The sequence below is a fragment of the Sceloporus undulatus genome, chromosome 5 (assembly GCF_019175285.1).
Source record: "Sceloporus undulatus isolate JIND9_A2432 ecotype Alabama chromosome 5, SceUnd_v1.1, whole genome shotgun sequence".
Classification (NCBI taxonomy): Eukaryota; Metazoa; Chordata; class Lepidosauria; order Squamata; family Phrynosomatidae; genus Sceloporus; species Sceloporus undulatus.
In genome coordinates this window covers 131,245,715-131,262,438 of record NC_056526.1, presented here as the reverse complement: position 1 = coordinate 131,262,438, position 16,724 = coordinate 131,245,715, and the positions used below count along the sequence as shown (strand labels likewise).

At 38.8% G+C, this 16,724-nt stretch overlaps 1 protein-coding gene across 1 annotated transcript in view; it reads left to right on the top strand.

Annotated features, from left to right (window-relative positions):
• The window catches only part of TENM3 (teneurin transmembrane protein 3), a 1,412,274-nt gene that overhangs the window by 336,652 nt on the left and 1,058,898 nt on the right, over positions 1 to 16,724 (top strand). The window contains exon 3 of the mRNA XM_042468494.1: positions 12,938 to 13,100. The gene's annotated coding sequence lies outside the window, so the exon portion shown is untranslated. The remainder of the gene's footprint in view (positions 1 to 12,937; positions 13,101 to 16,724) is intronic.

The window sequence follows — 16,724 nt, the reverse complement described above, 5'->3', positions numbered from 1 at the left end:
GAATCATCATAACAGACAGACGATTCCAAAAGATTTTCACATGAGGCTGTTAGTGTTCTTAAAACGTTGATATATCAGAATTCAGCGATTCAACTGTTTTGAAATCATTTTGTAATCATTTATTGCTGAATTCTGGTATATCCACTACACTTTGGGACGATAAAGTAACAATATAACAATGTTGTGTGAAAATCTTCAGTGTTCAGTGAGCCCCAGGGAAATTTAGGGTTCATCAGCAATGCAGACAAATCCTGGCGTCATTCCAACTACCTTTCAAACCAGATCACAAATCAGTCTGAACCAGTTCAAATGACCCTGGTTCCCACTTAATCCAAATTGCTGAAGCGATTCCAAGAGGGAAGGCCATGCTCCAGACCTTTGTCATTTTGACCTGCATCTTTTTGATGCTGTTTTTTTTCCTGCTTCTTTTTTGATAAATGGATTCCGTGCAAGTGTGAACCACAAGTGGATCAGAAACAATTTGAAATTTCCCTTCAGACAGCTGGAACCAAATCATTTTGAATCAATTCATTCATGAATGAGAACAAGTGGGTTATTTTTTTTTCTTGGCAGCACCCAAACAGCGCTGTTTGGGTGCAGGACTCAAATGGTGCAGCACCCAAACAGTGCTATGCTGCGTGGATGGCATCAGTGATGTTTATCACACTATACTCTTAAAGTGCTTAAAGATTTGCAGTTTTAAGGAGGGGTATTTAGAATTCTCAGGCAGAGATACTCCTTAAAACTGCCAATCCCAGAATGCAACAGGAGGCAGCTAGAGCAGTCAAAGTGGAATAGTAGCACTTTAAGAGTATAGTGTGATAAACATCAAAGAGAGTGAGCGTGTCAATGGAAGCGGGTTCTTTTTAGGGCTCCCTGAGGCTGCACTGTTTGGTTGCTGCAGCCTCCATCATCTCGCCGCCCCTTTCTCCCCATCTGTTGAGCCCCTTAGTTTTCAGTTAGTTTAAAATTGTGTTTTTAATTTAGTTCTTTTTAAATCATTGTGTCTGTGTGTCTATGTGAATAATACTTTCTTTTAATCTGTTGTTATTGTGAGTGACTCCAAGTCACATTTTTTGATAAAGAAGGGTAGATATCCAATAAATAAATAAAGTTACTTTCCAAAATAAATTGGTTCATTAGTTGTTCCATTTTAACATTTTGTGGCAATTACATGAAAGATTTTTTTAAAGTATATGTCAGAACCAAACTAAAATGTGTTGTGATTTCATTTCAGTGGGACAGCATGTTTCAGAAGCAATTGCTCCTAAGGTGATCGGGGATAGGTTACAATGCTAATCTCACAGCTGTCTCTCTTACTAGCAGTACTCATAAATCATATGGTGTGTAATAAGAAGAGCAAGTTGGCGAGGTTAGAAATCTTAAGAAAACTGTGACAGAAGTGATAGATGATATGAAGTGACTACATTCTGAAGATATTTTATATTTTATAAAGGGAATGTGTTGCATTTGAGATAAGGTCCTTTTGCATTCCCCCCCAACTTTCTTTCTGAATATCAACACTGGGAGTTGTGCATCACTTGTGTAGCACTTCCAGATGAGTATCAAAAGCCTGCGTTATGAAGAAAAAGGGTCAACTGAGATTTAAAAATGAGAAGCAAACCTAGCAAATTGTTCATTGCATCATGCAGCTACTTTATTAATATAGAGTGTCACACAGTTTTAACTTAAATATGATTGTTGATCCTGAGTCATGCATGGTCACCATGCAGTTCATGGAAATTAGCACCTTACAAATCACTAAAATATTAATCGGGCTTTGAAAAGATGACAATGCTGTTTGACTCAGGTAGGAAACAACTGATAAATGTGGTATTTTATTCTTTGTTTTGTCACATAGCTGATCCCAAGTAATTGGGGATGATGGTGCTATTCACACAGATGTCAAAAGCAGTCAATTGGATAGAAGCAGGAGCAGACAAAAGCTAGGGTCCTAGACAAGATGCTTTCTGGTGGTTTTCTTCTCCATAATGGCTCCTGGCATGTAACTACCTCCCCCCAAACTCCCAGTTTAGCAAGAGCTAGAGGAATCAGGTGGTGCTGGTGGGAGTCAGAGGAGGGGGAAACAATGCAGCTCTACCTGCCTAATATACCCTCAACCCAGGAATAGTGGCTACGATTGCCTTATTCAGTGCTGCTCTTAACAGTGCTGGACATTTTATAACCAATCATTTTTCTGCAAAATATTATGACAAAATAACATTCTATTGGTCACTTTGATCCTTATTATTAAGTTTGGCCCTCCTGCATTTTGTTGAAGTAATAATAATAATAATAATAATAATAATAATTTATTTATATCCCACCTCTCTACAAAATGCAGTTGAGGTGGCTTACAAGATTAAAAATATACAGTCTGAACTGTCAACCCACCCCCCCTTAAAATAAAATTAAACAATGTAGAATTTAAAACATAAAGCATACTTAAAAACAATACAATAACTGTGGTGAAATCAGAGGTCAGCAACTAAATTTTCCTTTTGATAGCCGGAGAACTATTCAGGAAAGACCTGCCGGAAGAGATCCATCTTTATAGCTTTTTAAAAGCTGTTTAGAATGGTACTATGATGGATCTTGTCTGGCAGGCCATTCCACAATCTGGGAGCAACAGCTGAAAAGGTCCTCTGGGAGGTCATAGACAGCCTTGTTTTGCAAGGCTGTAACAGATTTTTTCCCTGAGGATCTAAGTGTGCGGGGAGTATTATATGGAAGGAGGCAGTCCTGAAGATAGGTTGGACCCAAGCCATTTAGGGCTTTAAAGGTACAATACCTTGTACTGGGCCTGGAAACTGATGGGCAGCCAGTGGAGTGATCTTAAGATCGGTGTTATATGGTCTCTTCTGGATGTACTGGAGACCAATCTGGCTGCCATGTTCTGAACTAATTGAAGTTTCTGGACCAAGCACGAGGGTAGCCCCAGATATGCAGTCTACAATGTGTGCATACCATGTTATTTGTGACAGTTATAAAAACATGGGATGCCCCCAGAATGGATCCCCCACGAATTCAGAGGGATGACTATAGTTTAGAAAAGGTTTAGGATATTTGATCTAATCCAGTACTGCATTTATGTAGAATATGCCTTTTTCTAGCTTTGAATTTAGGCTTTAGTTAGCTATTCTCAAAGTTTCTCTGGCAGCCACTTCTGTTTCACTGATTGGAATAAGCGAGGCACATCATTTGAGATTCTAGAATAATTCAGTGGTAATATGTTTTGGTTGACCAAAAGCTAAATGGTTTGTTTGAATGTTTCAGCTCAAGAGTCTATTTTCTCCCTGCCTCAGCTGAGCTGTCATTTCTGACAATATGGAAATCCAGTGGAAAAGGTAGTTGTCCTCTTCAGCAGTCCATAAGAATATTTTGTTGATTGTCAGAGGAATTTTTTTCCTATTTCAGCTAAAACTGAAGAGATCAGCAAATTGATGCAAGGTGATACAACATGGATGTCATAGTTTTTGACAATTTCCAAGCAGAAAGAAAGAGGAAGAAACTGTTGAATCACTGATGCTGAAAACTTTTCCAGAGCACTTCAGATGTAAAACTAGACAGGGGAATTAAGGTCATCGGCTGGTTCACCATGGAAATGGAACTTCTTGTTTACAAAAAGTTTAGGAATGCATTGAGCATTCTGAACCAAAAGCTGCTTTTTAAGTCTAGGCTAGAAGGAAATTATACATCGGTCACAAAAGAAATTATTCCCTTTGTGGTTCACAATTGCTTAATTTGTTGACTATTACTAATGCACACTTTTCTTACCTTCTTTCTGTACTTCCATCACAATTTTATATTTTTCTTAAGCCCCTTTCTCAGCTGTATGCAGGGGTCTCATAATGCGGTTATGCTTGAACTGTATAATGGGTTTTTTGCATGTATGTTTTGTTGACATTCTAATTAATCCAACATGCACAGAGCTATAGAATTCTGTGCATGCTGGATGATCTAGAATGTCAACAAAACATACATGGAAGAGATTAAAAGGGCCATCTAGTCCAACCTCCTGCAGTTCAGGAACACACAATCAAAGCACTTCCAAGAGATGGTCATCCAACCTCTGTTTAAAAAGCTCCAAAAAAGAGACTTCATCACATTCCAGGGCAGTGCATTCCACTGTCATACAGCTCTTACTGTCAGGAAGGTCATCCTAATGTATAAGTGGGATCACTCTTCCTGTCATATGGATCCATTGCTCTTATGTCCTATGAGCACCAAGCACAACATATCTGTCTCGATATGCCTGGGCCACACCTTTGAACTGCTGCAGCTCCTAGTAACAGTCTCTGGAGCAGCAGAAAACAACCATGCTTCTTCTTCAGTATGACATCCCTTCAGATATTTAAATATGGCTATCATATCACCCCTTAACCTTATCTTCCCCAGACTAAATTTACCCATCTCCCTAAGCCTAGGATCATATTGGCTTTTCATGCTGCAGCATCACACCATTTACCTAGTGATGTACTAAAGATTCCTAGATCCTTTTCACATGTACTGTTGTCAAGCCAGGTGTCACCCATCCTATATCTGTGTATTTCATTTTTGTTTCTGCCTAAGTGTAGTCCCTTGCATTTCTCCCTGTTGAAATTCATTTTGTTAGTTCTGGCCTGGCTGTCTAATCTGTCATTTTGAATTTTGATCCTGTCCTCTGAGGTATGAGCTATCTCTTTTAATTTTGTGTCATCTTCAAATCTGATAAGCATGTCCTCAATACTATCATCCAAGTCATCAATAAAAATGTTGAACAGTTCTGGGCCCAGGACAGAACACTGTGGCACCCCCCTAGTCACTTCTTTCCAGGTTGAAGAAGGCTTTCCCCTGTGTTCACACTCTCACATTCAATCACTAGTCTGCAGTTTGTTGTTGTTACATGTTTTAACTCTGATTTACTGATTATTATTATTTTTGGTAAAGATTTATTCAGAGGATGTCTGCCATTACCTTCCTCAAAGGCTAAAAGTATGAGATGAAGGTCTCCCAAAGACTGTTGGTATGAGACCAAGGTCACTCATTCACTAGGTCTCTGAACAAGGATTTGAAGCCTGGTCTCTCATAGCTCTAGTCCAACATTCAAACCACTACACCATGCTAGCATCCTTGACTGTAATATATTGTGTGAAAAGGACTCTTGTCTCATTCACATGCCATTTTAATCTATTTTTTTTTCATTCTACACAGGTTTAACCTCTAGTAAAACATAGTTTTGCTCTTTTCCTTTTCCTTTACTTTTCAGTTTCTGGGTTTCCTTTACTCTCAGAAGGCTGCTGTCCTACACACATATTTGGGATAAGGTCTGTTGAGTGCAGAAAGAATTCATTCCAACTAAACCTGTAGAAGATCAGGCCGTTAATATTCTGTTTCCTTTTCCCACTCTGTCTCACTTATTTGATGCCATCTTTAACTTCTATTGAAAGATTACATGCATGGAAGAATAGAGTTGTTCTCATCAAAGAGAAGTGGCTTTGTTAACACATTAGAGGCAATTCAAGTATGCATATGTCCATGTTTATAAAGAAAAGATTATATGTTGGTTTCTGTTATGCTTCCCTTTCTCCCACATACAAACTCCTTATCTCCAGGAATGCATATTGTATTTTTTGAAACTGAGCATAATTCTTGAACATTTCATAAAATACTATTATGTGCCAGCCTTACTCCTTTTCTTTTAATACAGATTAATAAGAGGAAATCAGTCTGTATTGGTTTAATGCAAAGTGGTCATAGCCAGGGATAGAATCTTTGCTTACTTTATTCTCACATGTAAGGAAGAAGAATTTGAAAAGTCATCTTCCTCTTGGATAAAATTATAAGAGGTTTTGCACATTTACAACAATTTTTTTGCAGTTTTTTGCACAATAAATTCATGTTTGAAATAAAAACCAAAATGTTGCACAAGAACATTGCTACAACAGACACAAAAAACTACGGGCAAAAAATATGGGGAAAGAAAAGACTCAAGGGCAAAAAATTGGACCATGATTGGCTATGTTTTTGGTTGCTGCAACCCAGCATGAACCAACCAGGACGAAGAGAACACAAAGCATAAGCAACAAGCAATGTAGTTTTAGGTCTAATTTGTTCCTGCTCTGTTAGAATGGGTCTGAAATTGAACTTGGTGCAAGTTTTCTGCATGCTTAAAGCATGAACAGTATAATGCATGTGCTTAACTTTGCTTGACCTTAGTAATGTAACTGAGGCCCCGTACAGACAGGCCAAAATAAAGCTGCTTCGGGTCACTTTGGAGATATACTGTTTAAATGATGCATGCGTCGTAAGAGTCCGGAAGCCGCGCCAAAACCACGGTCTAGTCCGAACTCTTAGGATGCATGCATCATTTAAACAGTATACCTCCAAAGTGACCCAAAGCAGCTTTATTTTGGCCTGTCTGTATGGGGCCTGAGTTAGTAGGGTAGGCACACCAGCACATTTTCATTATTTGGAGTGATGAAATCCTCTGCCACTCCACTTCAATTTCATCGTTCCCTCCAAGTTTAATAAATTATCACAATAGCTGAAAGAGGTGGGGTGAATGAACCAAACCATGGGGCAGGGAGAGAGAGTTCCTAATGAATTCCTACATTTTAAATTTCACCATCCTATAGCTTAGGAATGGATAGAAGTCATTAAGACTAGGAGAGGGAGAAAGAAGGGGGTTTCTCAAGGATAAAAATAAACCACAAACCCCTCAGTGAGGTGAACTCCAGCCCTGATAAGAAGCCCCAGCCCCAAGGTCCAGAACTAAGCTAAATTGATTCAATATCCTACAGATAACCCTGTCCAAAAAACAACAATACATCCCTGCAGTGATATGGTAGGTGCAAATGTTAAATTTCATCCAGTTGGATAATGGCTACATTTCTGTGTATCTGGCTACCAGAACATACAACTCATGACTGTCCCATACCTATATGGAGCTGTGGTGGTGCAGTGGTTAAATGCCTGTACTGAGCGACTCACTCACAAACCACAAGGTTGTGAGTTCAATACCAGCCAAGGCTCAGGCTCAACTCAGGCTTGAATCCTTTCTAGGTCGCTAAAATGAGTACCCAGCTTGATGGAGGCAATTAGCTTACACTTGTAAATTGCTTAGAGATTGCTTAGAGTGATATGTGGTGGTATATAAATGAAGCTGCTATTACTATTGTTATATGACCATTTCAAGAGCATGAGAGAAGCCAGGAATCACCAGCTATGGTCAATAGTTGATCACACCCATGGTTGCCACTGGCCCTCCTTAGCCACTACAAGGCCATATCAGGAGAGTGAGAGGCAGCGAAAGATTGTCTGGCTATCCAAACATTGCTCAGGAGTGGGCAACCACAGAGGGGGTTACAAATACAAAATCCATTGTATTTTGCTGTGCCAGGAATGATATAACATCACTCCCAGCAGTCATTTCAGCCAGTTTTCAACCTTTTTACTTGGGAGGACTGAGATCTGGGGGTATGGGGGGAGGCAAACCATTGGGTTTGCAGCCAGTATGGGGTTCTTGGGCCTGGTTTGTGGGCAAACTATCCAAAATGTGTGACTTTGGGCAATATTGGGAGGGATTCATGGGCTGCACAGTGGGATCCCACAGGCTGAACTTCAGCCACCCCTGAAATAACTGAACAACCCTTGCTGCCCTCACTATTCCCTGACTACTACATTGCCATAGCAGGTGGGCAGAGGATGACGAGGATCACTGGATCATGTTCTTTTAGCTGGATGTTCCACAACTACCCCACCCCGGCCACTATATAGATGTGTTGGGAGAGGGGATGGCTGAGGATCATCCTGTTATGATCTGATAGTTCACACAATGCAGGCATCCTTAGGACCTCCCAGGAGTTATCCAGAAGTCCAAGAGGATATCATTGTACTAGTGTATCTGGTTATTAGAACACAGCTAGTTGATCATTGTGTTCTTGCTGTCCTCTCCAGCGATTACATGATCTATTGAGGGAGACACAGGGAAACACTGCTGAGCTTATCTCCTCACTGTCAGTACATTTTCAAGTACTGTATGGTTTTTCAAGATGTCCTCACAGTGAGGAGAAAAACTGAATAAATTTATTTCCCCATCACCATGAATAAATGTAATGCATAGACACATCCCTACAGTGGTTTTTACCTCCCCCCCTTTTTTTAAAAAAAATAATAATCTAATCATTATATTTTGAAGTTTTCTGGCAAGGACACACTGCAGATCCCTAAAACAAATCAAAGGTCTCTTGTTCGTTCAGTGGACACCCATCTTGTACAATAATTTCTACATTTTTACATGCTCTATGATGCACAATTTATATACATGCCAATCTGGAGTCCACAAATAGACTTGCTTGCTATCAGATTTGCATGTACTTTTAAATTTTCCTTTGTACATATGGCACTCTTATACCTAGATTGTGGAGTGACTTAATATCACACATTGATTCTTGCCTACAGGGAATATAGTTTAGTTATGTATTCTGATGAAGGAATTTTTTTTGGGGGGGGAGGGGGGGTTGGGCTTTCATTTCCCAGTAGGCCAGAATTCTCTTCTGTCTAGCAGTAGCTCTACCAGCAGGCACTGTTTGTTTCCCACTGTCAGTGCTCTATTCTAGAACTAACCTACAGCCATGCTGCAGATTTCTTGCCAGGCACAACAGAGATCCCACAAAGTCATTCACACACACCCCTGAAACACTGGGCCAAAGAATATTTGATTTATTTTTCTTGTCCAATATATTTGAAGTGGGAAACATGCTTTCCCAAGGATGCAAATGAATGCCATAACATATTTGTAGTGGTTTTTTTTAAAGTCCCAAATTGTTCCAGAGTTAGTCATCATGACTTCCAAAGCAATCTACAATTTTACAGGTTGGACAGAATTAATTCTTTTTAGGGACTTACATGGCAACTTTCGGGGAAGACCTCAGCATTTTTTTATCAAGGTAGTAGTGAAACAGCCATGAAAAATTAAATGGCTTCTAGCCACTTTGAAGGTGGGACATTTAGATGACACATGCCTCGAAAGCGGCTGCAAAATGAAACAAACCTAAAAACAGTTGCAAAAAGGGGTGATGGAGGCATGTATGGGAGTGAAGGAGGGTGAAGGAGAGTGGAGGGGGCATGTATGGGAGGCCTCCATGATTGTGCTTTGCCAATGTATTACTTGCACAGTGATGCACCAATGCACTGTATAGGTGGAGCATCACACATGCAGCTGTGTGGCTGATTAAAGGAACAGCTATCCAATGGAATGGCATCTGAACAGAATGAGGGAGGTAATTGGAGGTTGCAGGTGGTGTGATTGTGTAAGGGTGCACATCGTGGTGGGGAAGCAACAACAAAAAATTGCCCAGAGGAGCAGCTTGGGAGCAGGCCATGCAGTCAGCAGAGTTTTGACCAGCTTTTGGAAAAATCAGCTTTGAGCTGTGTTTTCCTGCCCATCAGCTCTCTTATTATGCAAGGCTAAACAAAACAAAATGAAAGAAAACCTGGCAAGGTTTGGGGAAATGGCTTTATTCCTTCTTACCTGGTGACTGGTCCCAATTTACTAACCACTAAGAGCAAAGCTACTACAACTATTTATAAATGTTACCTTGAGTGCTGTAGTTGCTTTGGCATCATTGTTTGATTTCCCACTATGTGGCAATAAATAACAGCAGCCACATATAATTTCTAAATGGGTCTATAGAAGAGTCCTCTTTTGCTCAAAACCCTTCCTTTCATGTCTATCTTGTGACATATATTGAAATAAGCAATGTATTTATCTAAACAAATATTTTAAGCTCATCACTGGTATTTCTTGTCATCTTGTGGTTCTCCTGTAACTTTGTACTGTTTATGGATGCTTCCTCATGAATGCAAAGTAGACATTTGGCATTCATGTTATTTACCCATTAAAATAAACACTAGATATATACTGTACAGGAATATAAACAGAGAGCCAACATGTTGAGTGGTTTGAGCATTGGAGTATGGCTCTAGATGCCAGAGTTTGAGTCCCTGCTCAACCATGGAAACCTACAGAGTGTCCTTGATGAGTTACACAGTCTCAGCTCCAGAAAACCCAGTGATAGCTTTGCTCTAGGGTTTCCATAGGTTGGAAACGACTTGAAGGGACACAATAACAATATACAGGAAACACTGGAAACTAATAGAAGCATCACATATTTGAGTTAGTGGGGCAGCAGTATTTTTGCTACAAGTTGTGTTCCTTCATATCCAGGTGTTATGGAAAGAAACATCCTTGATGGAGAAGAATATATCTAGCTAGAATGGTTTTCAAAAGTAATCTTTTCTAAGCCATGGTGTTACTCTGTACTAGTGGAACCAAAGCTGCTGCTGCTATTATTATTATTATTATTATTATTATTATTATTATTATTATTATTATTATTTGAGGACCCAATGTCATCCACTATGCTACTTGCTAGCCCTTCCTGTTCCTGTCAGATTCATTGCAGTTCTTACAGCAAGTCAAGGAAAGAATGGATTTTTTGCCTAGCAAAAATATGTGTTGTAGTGACCTGTTTTTTCACCAGTGCAAAGCACTTTGGATTCGGTTTAGTCTTGAATGGGCAATGAAAACCTATTAGCTTTAATGAATGCTGTTTCTGGAAGATGTGAACCCTTAGGACTATTTGTTGATAATAGATCAAGACAGCTGCCTTTGTTTTTGGACTCTTAGAGTGTGGCTATGTTGCTTTATGATGAGCATTGATGCTATGATGGTATGAATATCCAACCTTAAGAATCGCCTTTCATATGGTGACTAAGGGGCAAACCAGACTGTCCCGATAGAGCGGTGTCCTGCCGCCACGGCAACCACATGCTGCAATCCCGATCTGGCGTTTTACTGGCTCTAAAAGAAATGGCAAAATGTTGCTCCTATTAGAGCTGGCAAAAAGGTACCCTTGCCCCCCACCCACGTGGCACTTTTTGGCACTCCATTCGGCATGCATCATATAAATGCTGTGCCAAAGGAGTTCTGTGATGCCACCCACCAGGCAGGTGGGTGGACAGCATGATGCCAGTGTGAGGGCGGTGTCAGAGCATGCATCGTCCAAATGTCACGTCCCCACATCAACCCCACACTGGTGCTTCAAGCCGGTCTGTACAGCCCCTAAGTCATCAACAGTTATTTTCCTATTACATTAATCAATTACCAAATAATGGATGCCAAGCTTGAAATTATTAAGCCAATCCATGACAGGGGTATAACCTATCACATACACGTTATCATTTCAGTTGTAAATACATTCTCTGCCTGTCTAGTGGAAACTAAAAATATCAGATTCTGGACAGCAATTTGTAAGCAGTAATGCCAAGTAAAATCTGCAGACAGGGTGAGAAAGATTAATGAAGAGGTCAAATTAAAACTTATATTTATAACATTCCAGACAAAGAGATATTATATTTTTTATTCTTCATCATCCTCTCTTGTTGACAATCAGTACACAGCCTAAGTATTTAATTGTTTGGAAGCTGAAGTGCATATGCTGCATGGAGCAGTGCTGGGAAGAAAGAAAGAAAGAAAGAAAGAAAGATTTTCTCTTCATTGTGATTTTCAAACGTGCTACCTAGATAATTGTTAACAATTCTTTATTGCTATAAGTGAGTAGTTAAACATTGTGAATATTATGTGACATGTGAATAAGGTAATAAAATGAATACACACTATGTGGGTAAAACAGTGTTACTAAGAAGAATACAAAAGCATAAATAATGCTGCTTTCGTTTAGGGGGTATGATAAATAACAAAATACAGCAATTAGGGATCTCAATTAGCTTTGTTCATATTTTAACAATTTACTTTACTTTTATGATTTCATTAATTAAGTATGCAATGTTCTAGAAAGCATAAATCCTACTGAGATGTTTAAGTTAGGAGTATCTTCTTGATTTGCAATCAAAACAGGGGAGGAGGAAACAAAATTCTTTTTTGGATCTTAACAAGCTGTTTTGTTTTACCTTTGCAAGACAATTGAATGGTAAAGCAGTGTGGCCTACACAAGCATTTTAAGCATCATTTTAACTAGAACCTCCTTTTGAAATTTATTGCATTCAATTACATTTTAAGAAGAATTTTAATTATGTGCCTGTAAAGAATAAAGATGCTTCAGGCTCCATTTGTTTATCATGGAGGCACTGGGAAAAAAAATGAGGACAGAGCTTCCCAGCTCATGCAGGGGTTGCAGAGAAAGAGAGATGACTTTTAATTCGACAAGTTCAGAGAGATTTCTTAGTTTGACGCGCACAGCAGGGGGTCTTTGAGCGCCTGGCAATACTTCAGCATTCGGAGCTTTGAAAGTCTTTCCCTGCAGCAGAAATTGTATCAAAAGCCAATGATAATATTCCCTGCAAGGTAAAGCACCCTATTGAAGATTTCTAGAGCTGTTTATTTATTCATCATAGTTTTTTTTTCCTTTTAGGACATACCAGGCATATAGGTAATAATTCACATGGATGATATAAAAATGCAAATAAATAAAAAAAATCATTAATCTTTTGCATTGCTATATTTCTTCATTGGTTTCATGTACTTATAAATACTGCCACCATCCTTCGCCCCTCCAAAATATGTATCTTTATTGCAAATGTCTCTTTCTGTAATTTTAATAAAATTGTTGTTTCTGTCATCTCTCTACCACCTGCTGGGTGCGTAAGATGTTTATGGCCATTTCCTTCCAGCAAGCATTCCAAGTAATTAATTAATTTTACAGAAGGATATTCAATTTCTTAGGGGAGAAGGTCTGTTTAAAATCCCAATTTTAAATGAAACTTTTAGATACTAACCTTTCTATATTGTCAAGATTAAAGCTTCATTTATATTCCAAAGATAAAATGCTTTCATATTTTTGTATTACCATTGCAAAAACAAAACAAAACAAAACAAAAAAAAAAAACCAACATACTTTTTCTACCTTGTTTTTGTTTTCTTTGGTCTCCACAGCAGAGACAGGAATGTGGGACTACGACAACCTTTCCCTGGTGTAATGTCATTGTCGGCTATCACAGTGGCAGAATCAGCCAGCTCAGTGAAGACAAAAAGTGTCGCTCTTCTTGCTCTTTCAGCTGCCACTGGCATTCAAAGTGACCTTGCCTTGTAAATATTGGTGAGTGACCACAAGGGGAAAGAGCTCCCTGCTGAAAAAGAACTTGTTTTTAAAACTGTAGCGGCCTAAGGGTATTACTATGCTGCTTAAGACTGCATTTTCGAGTGCAGTAAATGTTAAGGATATACAACGTGTACAGAGAACCTACATGTAAGACTTCCCCGTCTCTTCTCTGTATTAGTCACCATTCCATATATTAACCTACATTTCTATTTTTAACTTAGCACATACTAAGACTTTTATTACGCATTGCAAGAGCAACATAAAATGTTTGCAGTGCTTTAGATTTAGGGAAAATCTCTTCTTCCCAAAGACACACTAACACATTATATATTCCCCCAAGCTTTTCTTGATGCGTTTATGACAAAAGGGTTATGTGAGAAACATAAGACACAGATGTAACCCATCGACAGATTCATGATCCCATCTCAAACCAACCAAAAATTTTTATTTCCTTATTTCACATTTGTGGCTTGATCCCACATCTGCAGCATGGAAAAACAAAATGAACCAGTCCTTTGGGTGCCATGTTCAAATCAGTGCTGTGGGGATAGTGAATGCCAGCCATCTGGTGTCCTATGAAAATAAGGAGAAAGATATGTGTACCGGTAATCTTTGTCTCATATCAAGCCACATCCTGTGGTTATTAATGTTGTGTGTGTATGCATTTGTGCCTTTTGACTTGTCACACCTGGTCAAAATTTCAGAATTAATCAGCACTCTCAAGCTGTGGAATCTGAAATAACAGTCATCCATTATCCCCCTTTGGAATGGTACTAATCTGGAATATGAGTAAATCTTTTTTGTTCTAAAGAAAGAGGGGAAGTAATATTTGAAAAAAAGAAATAGCCATCCATCTTCCAAGAGGGTATATAATCCTGCAGAGGATTGATTAAGCCCTGAAATAGCAAAATATAGAAGTCACTCCTATGCTATATTTGTTGTATATAGACACAATGTCCCCCTGTCTATATACCCAACAAAATTTAATATGCAAACTGGTATAACAACCACACATCTGGTGCCTAACATACCTGTGGCATTTGGCATTCTAAAATGGATCTGGAATCTGTCTAATCTCTCTTGAAGTTTGATGTATTGTTTCCTATATCCAACAGGCCACTAATGCTTCTGGATGTCACCTACAGTGAGCTGTCCCCCACCCTCTGCCTCTCTTTCATTCAAATCTCACCATCTGTTATTCATCCTTCAGACATTATATTAGATGAAGGATTCATAAGCATGACCTACTGAATGTCATCTATATATGCTTTTAAAGTGGTTCTCGGGTGAACCTATATATTATTTAAAATGAAAATGCCATTTCTTCTGCACAGATACAGACCTTGCTCACTTTTTTCCCCCTTTCAGTCTAGCCAGTAAAATTTGCTTTAAATCTTTTATTTTAAAAAATCTATCCATCTATCTTCTTAGCAATCATGGTAGTTATGGTAGCCATAACCTTTATCACTGGTCAAAACATGTGGGTTTTCTCTCAGTACAGAAATCAACTCATGGAGATCTAGGTCAGGAGATCATAAGAGAGAGATTTTTCCCACTGTCCAAATATTGAAAGGAAATATACCTCTACACCCTTCACTCAGTGTCATTTCAGCCCTTGTTCCTACTCTGTTCCAATTCCTAACTGAAGTTCTCAAGTTTCTTCTTCCTTTCAGGAGTTCTTTAATTGTGCGTATGTCCATGATAGTGGGTTGGATTCGATGATCCTTGTGTCCCAGATATAAAATTCTATGAGCCCATACAGACAGGCCAAAATAAAGCTGCTTTAGGTCACTTTAGAGGTATGCTGTTTAAATGATACATGCATCCTAAGAGGCCAGAAGCCACTCCAAAACCACAATCCAGTCCTAAGGACTGGAGCACAGCTTTGGCGCAGCTTCTGGCCTCTTAAGATGTGTGTGCTATTTAAACAGCATACCTCCAAAGTGACTCGAAGCAGCTTTATTTTGACCTGTCTGTACTGGCCCTATGATTCTTTAATGTACTTCAGTGGGTATTGAAACTACTGCACACATCCCACAGGCTCAGGAGTATCCTTTATTTTTGTATGAATGACCACAGAGCATCAAGAATTAACTCCATATTTCTCATTGATGTATAATTCCTTGAGCATGTTGATGGTTGTTAAGTATAAGGAATGGTGATACAGGGCAGAATGGCCAAGCATTAGCTTCATTTTAAGATTTAAAAACGCACAAATAGCAGTAACATTTACATTTTTATGCTGTTTAATATTGAACTCAGCACTTTCTAAGAGGTTTACAATCTGTAAGCCAATTGCTCCCAACAAGCTGGGTACTCCTTTTACCCACCTACAAAAGGATGGAAGGCTGAGTCAACCTTGGAGCCCTGGGATTCAACTCACAACATTGTGGCTGCAGAACTGGCATTTAACCACTGTGCCACTAGGGCTCCTTATGACAAATACATTAGGATTTATTAAAGCACTCCCAAATGAGGAGGTTGCTGGAATTCTGCTTCTCTAAACATTGATATCTCAAGCCTGTTGCCATTCTCAACATAGTATTTTAGTGGTTTGCACATGGAACTATAAATATGTCCCAAAAACATAATTGGGTGCTGTTTTGCTGTGTTTCTTCTTTTTTGAACAGAGTAGCTTATGTTGAACATGATTCAGACATAGATGTATGTTTTTTTCCCTACTGGTGGTTATTTACAACCAAGAGCAATTGTGTTATGTTGGTGCTATTTTCCTTTCCAATTCTGTATTGGGACAAGATGGTAAGGTAAGGTGGAAGGGCTTAACCCACAATGTCTCAGGGTAGCTTTTTAAAAAAGAAAAAAGTACCACTGAACTCTTTTTCAGAAGTTTTCAGTGAAAGTTATATATAAAAAGACATGTTTGCCACTTTGAAGTCTGTGTCTCTGAACTACACATAGAGGCTTAATGAGGACACTTCCATGCTGCTTGGTACAAATATTGATTGACTGTACACACTTGCATTAGCTTCTAGCATCATGAGCAATCCTCATTCCTATAAAACTGTTGCTTTGCTATCTGTTGAGATTTTATAAAAAGACTTTTCCAGACTAGAGTTTTAAGATGTCCTCATTCTTCAGATCTGATTTCCCTGTAATTGAAAAGAAAATGTATAGAACTGTCCTTGCTTGTTGAATAATCACAAATACTGCACAATAGGAATAAGAAGGGAGGCCAAATAATAAGCCACAAAATATGTTGCAACACCCATAGGGCACAGTTCACCAAGAAGACCTCAGCAGCTGAGTTAGACATGGACTAACTTATGAGTTTTGATTTCTTTCAGCTTCTCATATTCCCAGTTATTCCCAGTCATTAATGGCATTCTATCTTATTTCTACATCTGTCTGCAATGTTTTAAAATCTCAAAAAACGAATATTAATCTTTTTTTCCACTATTCTCATAGTTTCACAAATTTCCCTAGTATGTGCATTTAGGCAGGAAATTTCCCCATAATCCATTTTTGTATGCTATTTTCAATTCTATATGTATTTTATGCAATTTTAAACTATAAACATTTTGTATGGGTTTTTTTAAATTAGAGAACTGTCTTCCTTACATAGGAGAAATGTGACTAGCAAAGAACAATGCAATTGCATTT